At 37.4% G+C, this 13,698-nt stretch overlaps 1 protein-coding gene across 1 annotated transcript in view; it reads left to right on the top strand.

The window, feature by feature from the left end:
• Positions 1-13,698, top strand: part of ABL1 (ABL proto-oncogene 1, non-receptor tyrosine kinase) — a 201,834-nt gene that overhangs the window by 40,897 nt on the left and 147,239 nt on the right.

Raw genomic sequence — 13,698 nt, 5'->3', positions numbered from 1 at the left:
TTTTAGTGTTCACCTTTTAGTAACCTTCCTCTGCTTTTTTTTTGGTGGAAAATGTAAACAGTAGGCATTTAATAGTTTTATTGAGTTTTTTCTTTCTCAGTAGATTAGGGGTTGAGATAAAAATAGTATTTTTGCAAAAATACATATTCGGATAGTATAATGACCTCTATTAGACAGGACCGTGCACTTTTAATAGTACTCATGCCTGAGAGTTTGCAAAAACAAATTAGCAGTCATTTATTTCAGAAAGGAGTTAATTTTGAAAAAAATGCACTGTATTCCTAAATATTTGCTTAGTTGTAGGAATGTACCTTATATAATATCAGTCATATATCATAATATCAATTAATCTATTGAGGATTTAGAAGTAGGACTCATTTTAGGATTCATATTTTGATTAAACAAATATTTATTTGATATATTAATGTTCATCCAGAAGAGGATGGCCAGAATGGTGAAATATCTGGAAACCATATTAAAGGAGGAACAGTTGAAGAGTGTAGAAGTGAAGAGAGGTGTTTGACTCTGGAAAAGAAAGGCTGAGAGGGTCGTACCACTGTCAGATATTTGAGTAACTAACTGTCTTGTTGAATGTGAAGTCTGATTTTGTGGTGCTCTAAAAGGCAGACCTAAGATCAAATGGATAGAAGTTATGAGGAGACAGACTGGCTCAATTTAACAAACATTTATTAAGGGAAAAGGTATTGTGATATGTACTGGGGGTACAAAGGATAAAAACAAAACAAAACTGGGCACAGCCTGTGCCCTCAAGGAACTTACATTTTATTCTGTGTAAGAATTTGATGATGATGAGAACTTGCCAGTAGTGGATTTGTTTCTTTTAGCTTGTTTGAATGAATGAAGGAATGAATGAATGAAAAAGCATTGGTTAAGCCTTTATTATCTGGCAAGCAGTATGCTAAAATATTGGGGTTACAAATAGAAAAACAAGGCATTTTCTGCTCTCAAGAAGCTCACATTCTAACCGGGAAACAATTGACATATTTGGCTACAAGATTTATGGAAAGGCCAGGTAGTCTGGAAAGTACAGTAGCAGAGCATATGGAGATGCTTAGAAGGGTCTGTAGGTTGCAGTTGCAGGGCAGATGATAATGCCTGTTGTCCTGAGGGTGCCATAGCAGGGAAGGTGCTAAGGTCTGCCATTTTACTGGAAGGAAATTGGTGACTTCCACCTCTTCCAAGCAGTTTGAGTGGCTAGCTGTACCCACAGCCCAGGGTTGGAGGATCTCAGGGGAGTGAATCTGAGGTCAGCATAGAAAAGGTGCCTGAGGCTTCTTCCATGAAAGTGCAAATGAATAAATGACTAAAAGTGAAAAAAGGCATTTTATTGCTTTGTTAAGTACTCAGAGACAAAAAAAGCAAAAAGGTCCCAGTTTGAATGCTCTTGGGGACATAGTGCTCAACTGCAGATGGATGGGAAGGGGTCATTCCCTCTGCAGTTAAAATTTTTTATTTGTCCAAAGGGTGCAGCGATGAGGTAGATGGCATGGCCCTCAGGTTCTCTGGTTACGTGTGTGTGTGTGTGTGTGTATTTTTTTTAGGCAGTTGGGGTTGAATGACTTGCAATGTGACATTAATTAAATGGTACTATGAATGATACGGCTGAGGCAGTGGCTTATTGCAGAATGCAGCTGGTAGAGTTGAAGAAGCTTATCATTAAAATATTTGCCACCAAGTGATTTTTTTTTGGACAGAACAACTGATGAAACTATTTTCTAAAATGTAGAGGAGAGATTATCATCTTCACAGTTGCCTCAGCACAGTACATGCTGAATTCTTAATAAATGACTGCAGCTGTAGTGATGAAATCACAGATATTTGGAGTATGGAAATATGAATACTGCAAACAATGAGGGCTTTAGGAGTTGAATGGGAGAAATCAAAATGGGCTCTAGTAGTTTGGGGACTGACTTCTGGACCTACAAACATGTGCATATGTGTGTGTGCGTGTATGTATTTTTGACAGTCTGAATAACTGATTAGAGATTCTTGGATATTGGAACTTTTAAGAATAAGCAAAATACAGCTATCTTCCGGTTAAGATAGAAGGTGATTTGTGTTCAAAGGCAAGGAAATATTGTTACAATATTAGAAGTATCTCTATATACTCACCTAGCACTTGATGTAAAATGAAAACATTACATTTGTTACAGCTCTCACATTGACTTTGTCTGTTTCTACTGAAAGTAAATATTCCAGCCAAAATAATTTCAATGTTTGTAGCCTTCTGGGTGAACTCTCCTTTATTTCTTTTTCATTCTGTAAGACATACCCCTTTTTGTGGCTTCTATGTACACTCAGTGCATTTACTTAATTAGGTTTTTATGGTGAATTGTTCACAAATGTTTGTAATTTGTTAACCATTCCTATTAATTAACTCATTTTCATCTTGAAAAATTTTTCTTCCACTGTTTTCCTTAGTAAATGAATGGACCTTGTGTGTGGCCCTGTGAAGCTCAGGGTTGTTTTGTATGTATAACATTGGGTGCTGGAACAGTAACAAAATGAGTGCTGGTACCAGGAGTTCTCAGTTTTAATGGTCAGTTCTCCATCCCCTATAGTTCTAATTTGGGAGTTGGTTGTCATCAGTTAGACTTTAACTAGTTTTGGAAATGAAGATGGAGAATAAGGAAAAAGGCAACGGCCTGGACTCATATCTTTAAAAAATTTCACTGAAATAACATTTTTTTTTTTAGAATTAAGGAAAAAGTCATATTAAAAAAAACCAACCAAATTGATTACATTTCCTATGTAATTTACAAGATACTTGTATATAAAGACCTAAATTATCTTGTGTTATTTCTGAGGGATGGGGAGAAGATCAGTTCATTTGGTAAAGAGAGGGGGTAAAAACCCAAGGATAAACGGGTTTATAAGGAGAATAGGAACAGATGTAAGTTATGTACATCATATCATAGATATAGTAGCCTATTTCTGTCATAGACTTCTACTAGGAAGTAATTTAATTTCAAGGATTTTATATGTTTTATCTTTGCTTTTTCTGCATCACTTCTGTTAATTAAAAGGATTTCCCACTTCTTGTCTTAAAACAATTGCTTTTTCAAAATTTATTTGAATCTCTGCATCTTGATTGATAGGTTTGAGCCAGTTATTTGGTTAGATGAAGGATGTTGGTTGTAGTGTAAAGGCTCCCTAAAAGAGTATTTTGTATTCCTCCTACCCCAAGGAATTTCCTTATCTTATTTGTTCTCATATTGTATTTCAGCCATGTATAGGCCTTTAATACTGTTAACTGATAGGGCTCATTTCATTCATTAGTACATCCAAAATACATTACATCTCCAAGTGCAACTGACTCTGTGCCCTTTTATGCTGTTTTTTGCCTTGCTGAAAAATGAAGGCTTTTCGTGTTCTAAGCTATAGAAACTACTTTTTTTTTTAGCATACCAGTGTTTTCTTACCTTAGTGATTATTTTTATACTATTTAAGGCAATTTGATAGATTTTGCCAAAAGAGTGGGGAGGCTGGGGAAGTACAGGAACTGAGAGGAAGAGGATGTTTCTCCTTTTGCTACATCACTTACTCTATCTTTGAAATTCTAAAAGTAAATTTTGTGTATGAGGTACTAGTGTATTGATTATTAGCTTCAAATTTGATGTTGCTATGACATACATTAACAATAAAGTAAGGCAGATATTGTTCAAACGTCTCCTGTCACTTTATTTTGGCCAAAATATACTGCAAATTTGTTCCTTTTTAAGAAAATAAAAATATAATGTCATCTCAGGTCTGTTTGGATTAGCCACTTCATTCATTCAACTTAAATTTATGAAGTGCCTACTATATGCCAGGCACTGGGAATTCAAAGGCAAAAGTGCTATCTTGCTATCAAGAAGTTTCTATTCTATCACAGAGGTTCCCAAGCTTCCTTGGTTCACAGTGCTATTAGTGGTTCAGTAATTTTTTCACAGCATCTCTAGGCTAAAAGAAAGATTTAACAGTTCTGATTATTAAGAAGTTAGGTTCAAATACTTATTAATTTAGTTTCTATGTTCTAACAACTTAGTTGTTTGAAAAAATATAACTTATAAAAATTGAAAAAATAAAATAATCTTTAACTACATTTTTTGGCTTTTGGGATGTGTAGGTCTGAGCTTTTCAAACTTTGCAAATCATATTGGACATTTCTAGCCTTGTTTCCTGTTCCTCATTAGTTTTTTGATATACTACTTTTTCCCCCCCACCAATCATAGCACTGAGCTTTAGCACTCAACAGTGGGGTATTCATCTAGAAAGTTTGAGATGTTATTGTGTGGCTGAAACTACAAGTAACAAAAATTTATTTCAAATATTCAGTTAGATCTGATGTTAAAACTGCGAACTATTTGAGCTAGTGGAATATTGATGTGTTTCCCTTGAAAATTTAAGCTATCTCCCTTGAGGCCTCTGTGTGTTTGCTGCACCACTACGATGCCCAGTTTAGGAACCTTGGTTCTTTTGGGCAAAACAACATGTACACAGAAAACTAAATTTCTGGAGAGAAGGTGCTGGCATCTAGAGAGAATCAGGATGGATTTCCTATTGGAGGTGACACTTGAGCTGACCTTTGAAGGTGAAGGTGAGGAACAGAGTGCCTTGTAGGCCTGAGGACATATTGTGCAAAGGTACATCTCTAGACTTCGATTTTTTCATCAGTAAAATGAGGATATTGAAGTAGATGACCCCAATGGCTCTTCCAGCTTTCATTCAGTGACCTTTAATCTATATACATGGAGATTTGGAGTCCTTTGAATAGGTTGGGCTGCTATGGGTATTTTTCTATCTACCTTTCTGTGACCTTGAATGAGAAGGGAAGGGGAACAGTTGGAAGGAGAAGGATTGTAGAAAGATCATGGGGGGCATGTGATCAGACTAATTATATCCTTTTTTAAAAAACCTCATCTAGTTTTCCTTTTTAAAAATGCATTGATTTGACCTTTTTAGAAATCAGGTTCTTTGTTACTATGTAACTTAAAGAAAAAAAGACAAGGGAAGGATTTACTAAGGAGTAATTAATATCAGTGATTTAATCTTCAGACGAGGGAGGACTTTTTTTTTGCTGATACAAACAACAATAATAATTAACAATATTGTTGAAACATAGGATTTATTATCCCAAGGCAGCTATATGTAGCTTACTAATTCCTGTTTACAAAGAGGAAGAATATTTTTATAGATGTTCTCAGAGCATAGGGTAAGCAGATTAAAAATATAAAGAAATGCTTTGGGAAGAAACAGAACTCACTTCAGAAAGCAGTAATAAAGGCACTTGCAATAATAATAACAGCTAGCATTTATATAGTGTTTTAAGGTTTGCAAAGTGCTTTACATCTGTTACCTCATTTGATCCTCATAGCAACCTTGTAAGATAGATGCTATTAATTATCTCCATTTTACAGAAGATGAAACTGAGGCTGAGAGTGAGTGGTTAAGTGACTTACCCAGGGCCATAAGTTAGCATGTCTGAGGCAGGATTTGAACTCAGATTTTCCTGACTCCAGGGACAACACTCTACCTACTTGGATAGCTCAGCTGCCTACTATCTCCTGAAATGGCATCACTACAAGACATTGTCCCTATAAACCTGGGGTGCACCTTCCACAAATGAACATAGAGTCAGTAGGAAGAATGGATAGCCTCAATGTCCTTTATCTTCTTATATTATCCTCATGCTGCCCAGCCTAGGTGCAGCTGTATATCCTTTGGTCTCTGTGGGCCTGCTTCTTTCTGCAGTTAAACCTGCTTCTACAACTACATTTTACTCTCTCGAGGGAGTTGCTCCGATGCGATACCTTTGCTGATGGGGTTTGAAGAAAGAGAAATCTCTCCTCACTAACCCCATCTGGAAAGGGTTCAGGGGAAAACTGACTCAAAGGCTGTTATTTCCATAGCTGGTTTTGTTCTTGACTCCCAGTTATGCCTTTTTTGACCGACTGAGCTCCTACAACCTTGACTTTTTGTTTTTAAACAAACCAGTGGGCAGGGGGCTATAATTCCATCAAGTTGTGATTTAAGAACTTCTTTACTTTTCCTAAAAGAGCAAAGAAGTATAAACACTTCTTTATATTTAATTTACAAGTTATGAAATACTTGAAGTTTTATATTTCAAATAGATCATTTGGGGTACAAGGCACTTAAGGTTTCACATCTTATACTAGCTATGAATTTAGCCACTGAAAGTCTGAAAGGGAGCAGAACTTTTTGTTACCTCATTGTCTCTGTTACCTGGAAAACTCAGTTGATCAGGGGTCCCTTGATGAACCCTGAGATATATTAACCTCTGCAGAGTACCCAGGAAGGCACAATCAGGTGGCTAGAATTATGTAACAGAAGCTCTCTATCATTTATAAATCAATATATAAATAAGCATTAAAATATCTTAGAGAATTACGCAAATATATTGTATTGTAATTGGAACATCATTGTAGATAGAACTGTTGCTCACAATTTCTCAGACATAATATTGACCAAAAAAATTTAAGAACAACATTTTTGAAATGTTACAATACTAAATACTCGTAGTATGTGGCTACTACATGGAATGAAAATCTTTCAAAAGAAAGAGATTAGCAGAAAAAGTTAAAACCAGGTGGGAACCAGACAAAGGTACATGTCATCCTGTCTTGTTACTGGAGTTGTCCTGAAGAAGTTTTCAGTGAGTCTGCAGAAGAATTTGTATCCCAATATTTGCTTAATCTTTTTTCAAAATAAAAAAAAATTGGTATCTTTTGTTTTTATTTTGCTAAGATTTATATCAGTATCTCTTCTTTGCCTCCCAGAGAGCCATCCAATGTAACAAAGAATATTTTTAAAGGAAAAAAATAAGCAAAATTGATCAAAACATTGAAAAAACCTGAAAATACTTATTGTTCCGTACATGTGTGGGATTATCTCCTCATATCACTTTCCTGGGACCATGCTTGTTTTTGGTAATTTTGCAGCATTCACTTTTGATTGTTTCATAGTCTCTTCCCCCACTCCACCCCCTTATTGACATTATTGTAGTCATTGTGTATGTTGTTTTTTTGGTTCTGTTTACTTCACTTTGTATCAGTTCATGTAAGTATTTCCATGCTTCTTTGTATTCACCATATTTGTGGTTTCTTACAGCAGTAATATTCTATTTCATCTATGTATTAATTTGGCTGTTCTGCAATTGAGAGGTATCTACTTATTTTATTTCCAGTTCTTTGCTATTATAAAATGGCTGCTACAGATATTTTGCCATCTCTGGGAGCTTTCTTCTTATCAGGGACATTTACACTTTTCATATTTGTCATTTTTGCCATTTTGCTGGGTGTAAGGTAAAATTTCAGGGTTCTTTTCATTTTCATTTATCTTATCTTTGACTAGGAATATCCTTTCCTATTCTTAATAGTTTACAATTATTCTTTTGAGAAATATATCAAATAATAACAGGGTGAGTGGGCATTCTTGTTTTACTTCTGTGTGTATTGGAAAAGGTTTTAGTGTATCCCAATTGCATGTAATACTTGCTTTTGATTTTTTTTTCATTTGATTATTTATTTGACAGAGAATTGGAAGGATAAGAGGGGTAGAGAGAGTGATGAAAAAAGTAAAAAGGAAAGCACATCAATGAAGCATTTAAATGCACAAAAGAGAAGCAAAGATAGTTTAAGAGGAGAAGCAAACTAGCAGGGCAGCTTTATAATTAAATATAATTTACATTTAGCTTTGTAACTAATTAATTTGTAATTAAGTACTCAATATACTTTAAAAAATCCAAATAGTACATGAATGATTCACAATTTCATATGCAACTTTTTTTTCTGTTGTTCTTTGTATATGGAAATGTTCATATTTGTTGATGCTTGGTCAGATTTAGAATAGCAAAAAGTAAAAATGTAATTAAGAAAAATTATGAACCTAATGGTACTTTTGATTTGAGATAGATAATTTTTGATATGAAAAAAGGTCTCCCTATTTTTATACTTTGTAGGGCTTTTAGAGTAAATGTATGTTGTGCTTCTTTTGTCTGGGGTGTTTCCCAGACAAATAACGTGTTCATATGTTTGTATTGACTCACGATTCTCCAACAATGCACTGTAGAAGATGGGATTTTAATTGGGACTTGAAGGAATCCAGGAGGCAGAGGTGAAGAGGGAGAACATTCCAGACATGGAAGACAGCCAGAGAAAATGTCCAGAGCCAAGTTATGGAATGTCTTCTTTGTGGAACCACGAGGAGGCCAGTGTCATTACTGCATCAAAGAGTATCAGTTGGGAAATAAGGTATACGAAGACTGGAAAGTAGGGGGGCTGGGCTATGAAGGGCTTTGAATGCCAAACAAAGGAGTTTGTATATGATTCTGGAGGTGATAAGAAGCCTCTGGAGTTTATTGAATAGGGAGGGTGATATGCTTGGACCAGCACTTTAGGAAGATCACTTTGGTGATTATATGGAGTATAGATTGGAGAGGGGGAGAGACTTGAGGGCAGGCCAGTCCACCAGCAGGCTGTTGCAATAGTCCAAGTGTGAGGGCCTGCCTGTGCCAGCATGGTGGCAGAGTCAGAGGAGAGAAGGGTGCAAAGGTGAAATTGACAGGTCTAGGTAATAGATTGGCTATATTGGGGGATGGGAGGGTGAGAGATAGTGTGAAGATTTGAGGATGACATCTGAGTTGGAGTCTGAAGGACTTAGGAGGATGGTGTTGTCCTTTTTTGGTAATAGGAAAGTTAGGAGCAGGGGAGGTTTTTGGGGGAAAGATAATGAGTTTAGTTTCTGACATACTGAGTTTAAGATGTCTATTGGACATCTAGTTTGAGATGTTTAAAAAGTCATTGGAGATGAGTGTTTGGAGGTCAGGAGGATTTAGGGCAGGATAAGTAAATTTGAGATGGTCATTAAATCCATGAGAACTGATGAGATCACCAAGTGAAGTAGTATGGAGGGAGAAGAGAAGAGGGCCCAGAACAAAACTCTGTGGGATTCCTATGGTTAGAAGGCATGACCTGGATGAGGATCCAACAAAGGAGACTGAGAAAGAAGGGTCTGATAGGTAGGAGGAGAACCAGAAGAGAGTGCTGTTTCAAAAACTTAGAGAGAAGACAGTGTGAAGGAGAAGAGGATAATCAACAATGTTAAAGCCCTCAGTGAGGTCAAGAAGGATGAGAATTGAAAAAAAGGCCATTGAATTCGGCAGTTAAAGGATCATTGGTAACTTTAGAGAGAACAGTTTCAGTGGAATGATGAAGTTGGAAGCCAGATAGGGGTTAAGAAGTGAATGAGAGGAGGGAAAGTGGAGGCATCTATTGTAGATGGCCTTTTCAAGGAGTATGGCCACGAAGGGCAGAAGAGATATAGGGTGATAGTTAGCAGGGATGTAAGGATCAAGTAAGAGTTTTTTGAGGATGGGGGAGATGTAGGCATGTTTATAGCCCATGTTTATGGGCTGTGAAATCAGCTGCAATAACTTTATCTCTTGTATGTAATTCTTATTTTGGTAAGTTTTAAGAGTTTGCAAGGATTATAGAAAATGTCTCTTACTTCATTTTGCTGGTCACTTGACTGGGAAGTCCACTCTTATTAAATTACAAAAAACAGTCATCTTATCCACTTGTCTAGTGTTCTATAGAAGATTGACCATGTAGACAGTGTAATACCTTGTCCTTAGACCATTTCTATCAAAAAAAGATGAGAACTATGAGGTAAAGGCGATGATAATAATGTCATATTCTAATAATTACGTAGAGGTTAAAAGCTTGCAGAGCACTTTGTGCATGTGATAATTAGTTGACTTGTGTGAGTTCCTGTGCATTTACCCTTCAGGGATGGGGGAAGGTAGTGTACCATAGTTCCATGCAATACCAGAACTATATCCACCCACACCTTACTCATTCCCTTGCTTTGTATTATTGCAGAGAATAGCAGGTTGTAATGATTAAATGACTCTTTTAGGGATATAGTATATTATTTGGCCATCAGATAGTGTTCCAATTAATCTCGAGTAATCTACTTCCTTTCCTATTACTCACTCCTCACCCATGTTTTCTTATAGTTGGATATGGATATGGTCTGGAATATGCTCTCCAAATGACTGAAAATAGGAAATATCTCTCATTTCTGCTCTTTAAGATTCCATCTGTGGTTTGGCTTTTTCCTTCTTATTCGTGACTTCCCATTCGTAAGATTTGACAGTTCTCTTTTGTTGGCCATATGATTTATTGGAAAAATCAGTTCCAGTAACTCTAAAAAGGCTTTCAGGTAGCAAGCTGCAAGATAGTGGAAACTTGATTTTATGCCCCTTTCCCCCGATCATCTTCCTAACCTGAAAAAGTAAAAACTGGGGATGTAAAGGAAAGATTTGGAAAGTAGTTTTTTTTTTTAAACTTACAAAGATTTCTTCAGCAACTGTTCCTAGAGTAGAGAAGAAAGGAAGTGCTGGAGTCAACTTTGCTTAGTCTGACCATGGTTGACCTGGTCTATCACAAAGCCATCTCTGACTCTACTTTGCCTCTTCCTCCCTCTTCCAGGTCTTTGGTGGATCCCTACAGTGGAGCAATCTCAGCTTGCCTCTCTCTTGTTCTAGTTAGCTTCCAAAGAGTTCACAGTAGGAAAAAACCCCAGAGTGTAGATAGATGTTTCTCTTTTCTACCCTAAAACATATGAAGCTGTCACGGGGGGAGAGCCAAACTCTCACTTCTTGGTCTAATGCGATCTTGTATCTATTAGATATGGGAGAGGGACTTTGTTATAAATCCTTCTATTTATGTATTAATCTCATTTGAGCTTCACTACAGCCCTGTACAGTAGATACAACTCCATTTTACAATGTGGAAACAGCCTCAGAGGGTTTGTGACTTCAAATCTAAATCTAGTACTCTGTCCACTGTCAACCTCCATAGAGGACCAAAAACCCCCCAACATTTCCTCAGAGTAATTATCATAATTTCTAAAATTTACATTCTTTGACAAGTAAAGTCATATTATTTAATTTATCTTAATACCTTTTGGGACATCTTCCTCAACTCTTATTTTCATTGGCATATCAGGTCCACAGAATGTGATTACGACTTCTTCCTACAAAATTTTAGGGATAACTATGAGGAGTTGTGACTTTTGGTATTATTGCCTATAACCACCATCTGGTATGTTCCTCTGACATTGATTAACCAGTTGATATCAAGTAGTTTTTGGGTGGGCATATTTACTGAGAGGGTATAGCAAGGACAGAAGTTACAAAAACATCTCCAAACCCTGGGGGTGCATTCTCCTTTCTGTATACACAAGGAGAGGAGGTCCAAACTTGATTACAGAGGTACAATGCAGGAAACACATGTGACCACTGGTACCCCCTGACCCTGGGAGTCTTTTCCTCTCTTTGCAGTCTCTACCAAGTTCATTTCTGGATCTAGTGGAGCTGATGGACTTTGTTCACTTGGGCTAGAGTCTTTCATGACTCAGTCCATTGCTGGGTTGAGTCAAGAAGTTCATTCCTCAGGGTTACCACTGTATCAGATTCAATTACTGCTGCTGCCTCCTGTAGTCTCTGTTACTGAGTCTGGTCACTGAGGGGGGCCTCCGATGGCTCTTCTGATCTTTTGAATCTTATGAGAGTATAACCTGGACCCTATTCTGTCTACAGATATTCATTCACCTCAGATCAGGAAGGAATAAACACAAAGGAGTCAGGCACCATGCACTCAGGGGTCACTGACAGCAGGGTGTGGAGATACGTGATGCTGCCCTAATTCCCATGTAGTGGCTTACAGCAGTTCTTGCTTTGCTAGTTGCCAGGAAGAAAACAGAAGTGCTGAGAGAGAAGTGTATCATTCCTTTTGAAGATGAATTCAGTTCTCACTGTCTTCAGTCTATCAGTCTGGGAAGCCATTTAGAAAACTCCTCATTGCCACAGTCAGTCATGGCTGACAGAAGGTATCCCAAGCCTCAGTGTGTTAGCTTTACAGTAGGCAGGGAATGTTGTGAATGCTTTAAAGACCAGATTCTCATTGGTCAGTTTCTCATTACACTTATATTTTGCCTAATATGGCAAAATATAGAGACCTATTTTTACTCTACAGTTAGATTGAGAACCATGTGATTTTGTAAAGTCAAAATGAATGATAGCTGTCTCTTTTGGCCGACTTCCTGCTTTAAAGTCAACCCTGTAGTGTTGGACTTTTTATACTATAATGAGCTGTAGCATTATTATCATTTGGTCCCCCCTTTCTCCTGGGTGTGTAACATAACCCATCTTGTACTTCATTTGATTATAGAGGGAGCAGATAGATTGTTGATTTCTTTTGGCTCTCCTGTTCCCATCTAAGGCTGATGAATGGTGCAGTCTGCTTGCAGACTTGATGTAACCAAGGAAATATTTTGATATTGTCCAAGTAGATGTATAACTTTTCTCTTAGGAAAAGCTAGAAGTGTTTAGGAGCTAAATGCTGGATGTAAAGTCTATCTTGAGAGCTAATATTTTGCTCTTCTACATACGAAAACATAGAAATGCCATACTTTGAAAGAAACTTTTCATATTCCTCCTTCCTTGCCTCCTCTTTGAATTCATAAAACCTTTCAATTTTTTTTTTGGTCTAGTCGTTTCTCTGGCAGGTAGTCACTGCTCTATACTCATTGCCTCCTCTTGCCTGACATCCTCTACCTTTTCTAGAATTAAAGTAGTACAGTGGAAGTTACTGTCACTGGAGTCAGAAAAAAAAAACAAACCAGAGTTTAGACCCTAGTCCTTGCTACCTGGGGAAAAAACCCTCACCTGATCTTTACATCGCCAGAAACTATCATCCTTTGTCTGTTCTGCCCTTTGTAACCGAGCTCCTCAAAAAAATCACCTATATTAGGTACCTCCACTTTCTCTCCTCTCCCTTACTTCTTAACCTCCCCTGACAATCTAGGTTCGAACTTTATCATTCTATTGAAATTACTCTCTCTCTCAAAAAAAAAAGGAAATTGCTCTCTTAAAAATTAATAAAGGTTTCTTACCAAATCAAGTGGTCCTTTCTCAATCCTTGTCCGACTCGATAACTCTGTAGTATTTGACATGATCACTCTCCTCCTTGATACCATTTTCTCTTTAGGTTTTTGAAACACCACATTACCTTGATTCTTCTCCTACCTGACTGCCCCTTCTCGGTCTCCTTTGCTAGATCCTACTCTTTCAGATCACACCTTCCAGCTGTAGATGTTCTTAGGGTTAGCTCCTGTGCCCTCTTCTCCTTCTATACTATTTCACTTGGTGATGTCATCAATTCCCATGAATTTAATGACCATCTCTATGCTGGTGATTCTTAGATCTACCTATCCTGTCCTAATCTTTCTGCTGACCTTCAGTCTTTCAGGCTTTCAAACATTTCTTACTGGATTTCCAACAGATACCTTTAATTCAGGATGTCAAAAATTGAATCAATTATCTTTCCCCCGTAACCCTCCCTTGCTCCTAACTTCCCTTTTACCAAGAAGGGCAATACTATCCTCCCAGTCCCTCTAGCTTACAAACTAGTAGTCATTCTGAACTCTTCACTCTCCCTTACCCCCCACCCCCACCCCCACCCCCTTATCCAGTCTGTTGCCGAGGCCTTTCCATTTTACATTTGTAACATCTCTTGAATATGCTCCATCCTCTCCTGTGACCTGTTGATACTCTAGTACAGGCCCTCATCACCTCATACCTGTACTATTTCATTAGCCTTCTGGTGGGTC

Source organism: Phascolarctos cinereus, unplaced genomic scaffold (genome assembly GCF_003287225.1).
Source record: "Phascolarctos cinereus isolate Bilbo 61053 unplaced genomic scaffold, phaCin_HiC Scaffold_2;HRSCAF=192, whole genome shotgun sequence".
Lineage (NCBI taxonomy): Eukaryota > Metazoa > Chordata > Mammalia > Diprotodontia > Phascolarctidae > Phascolarctos > Phascolarctos cinereus.
The sequence above is the reverse complement of the archived record's forward strand: the minus strand, read 5'-3'. Positions and strand labels throughout refer to the sequence as shown.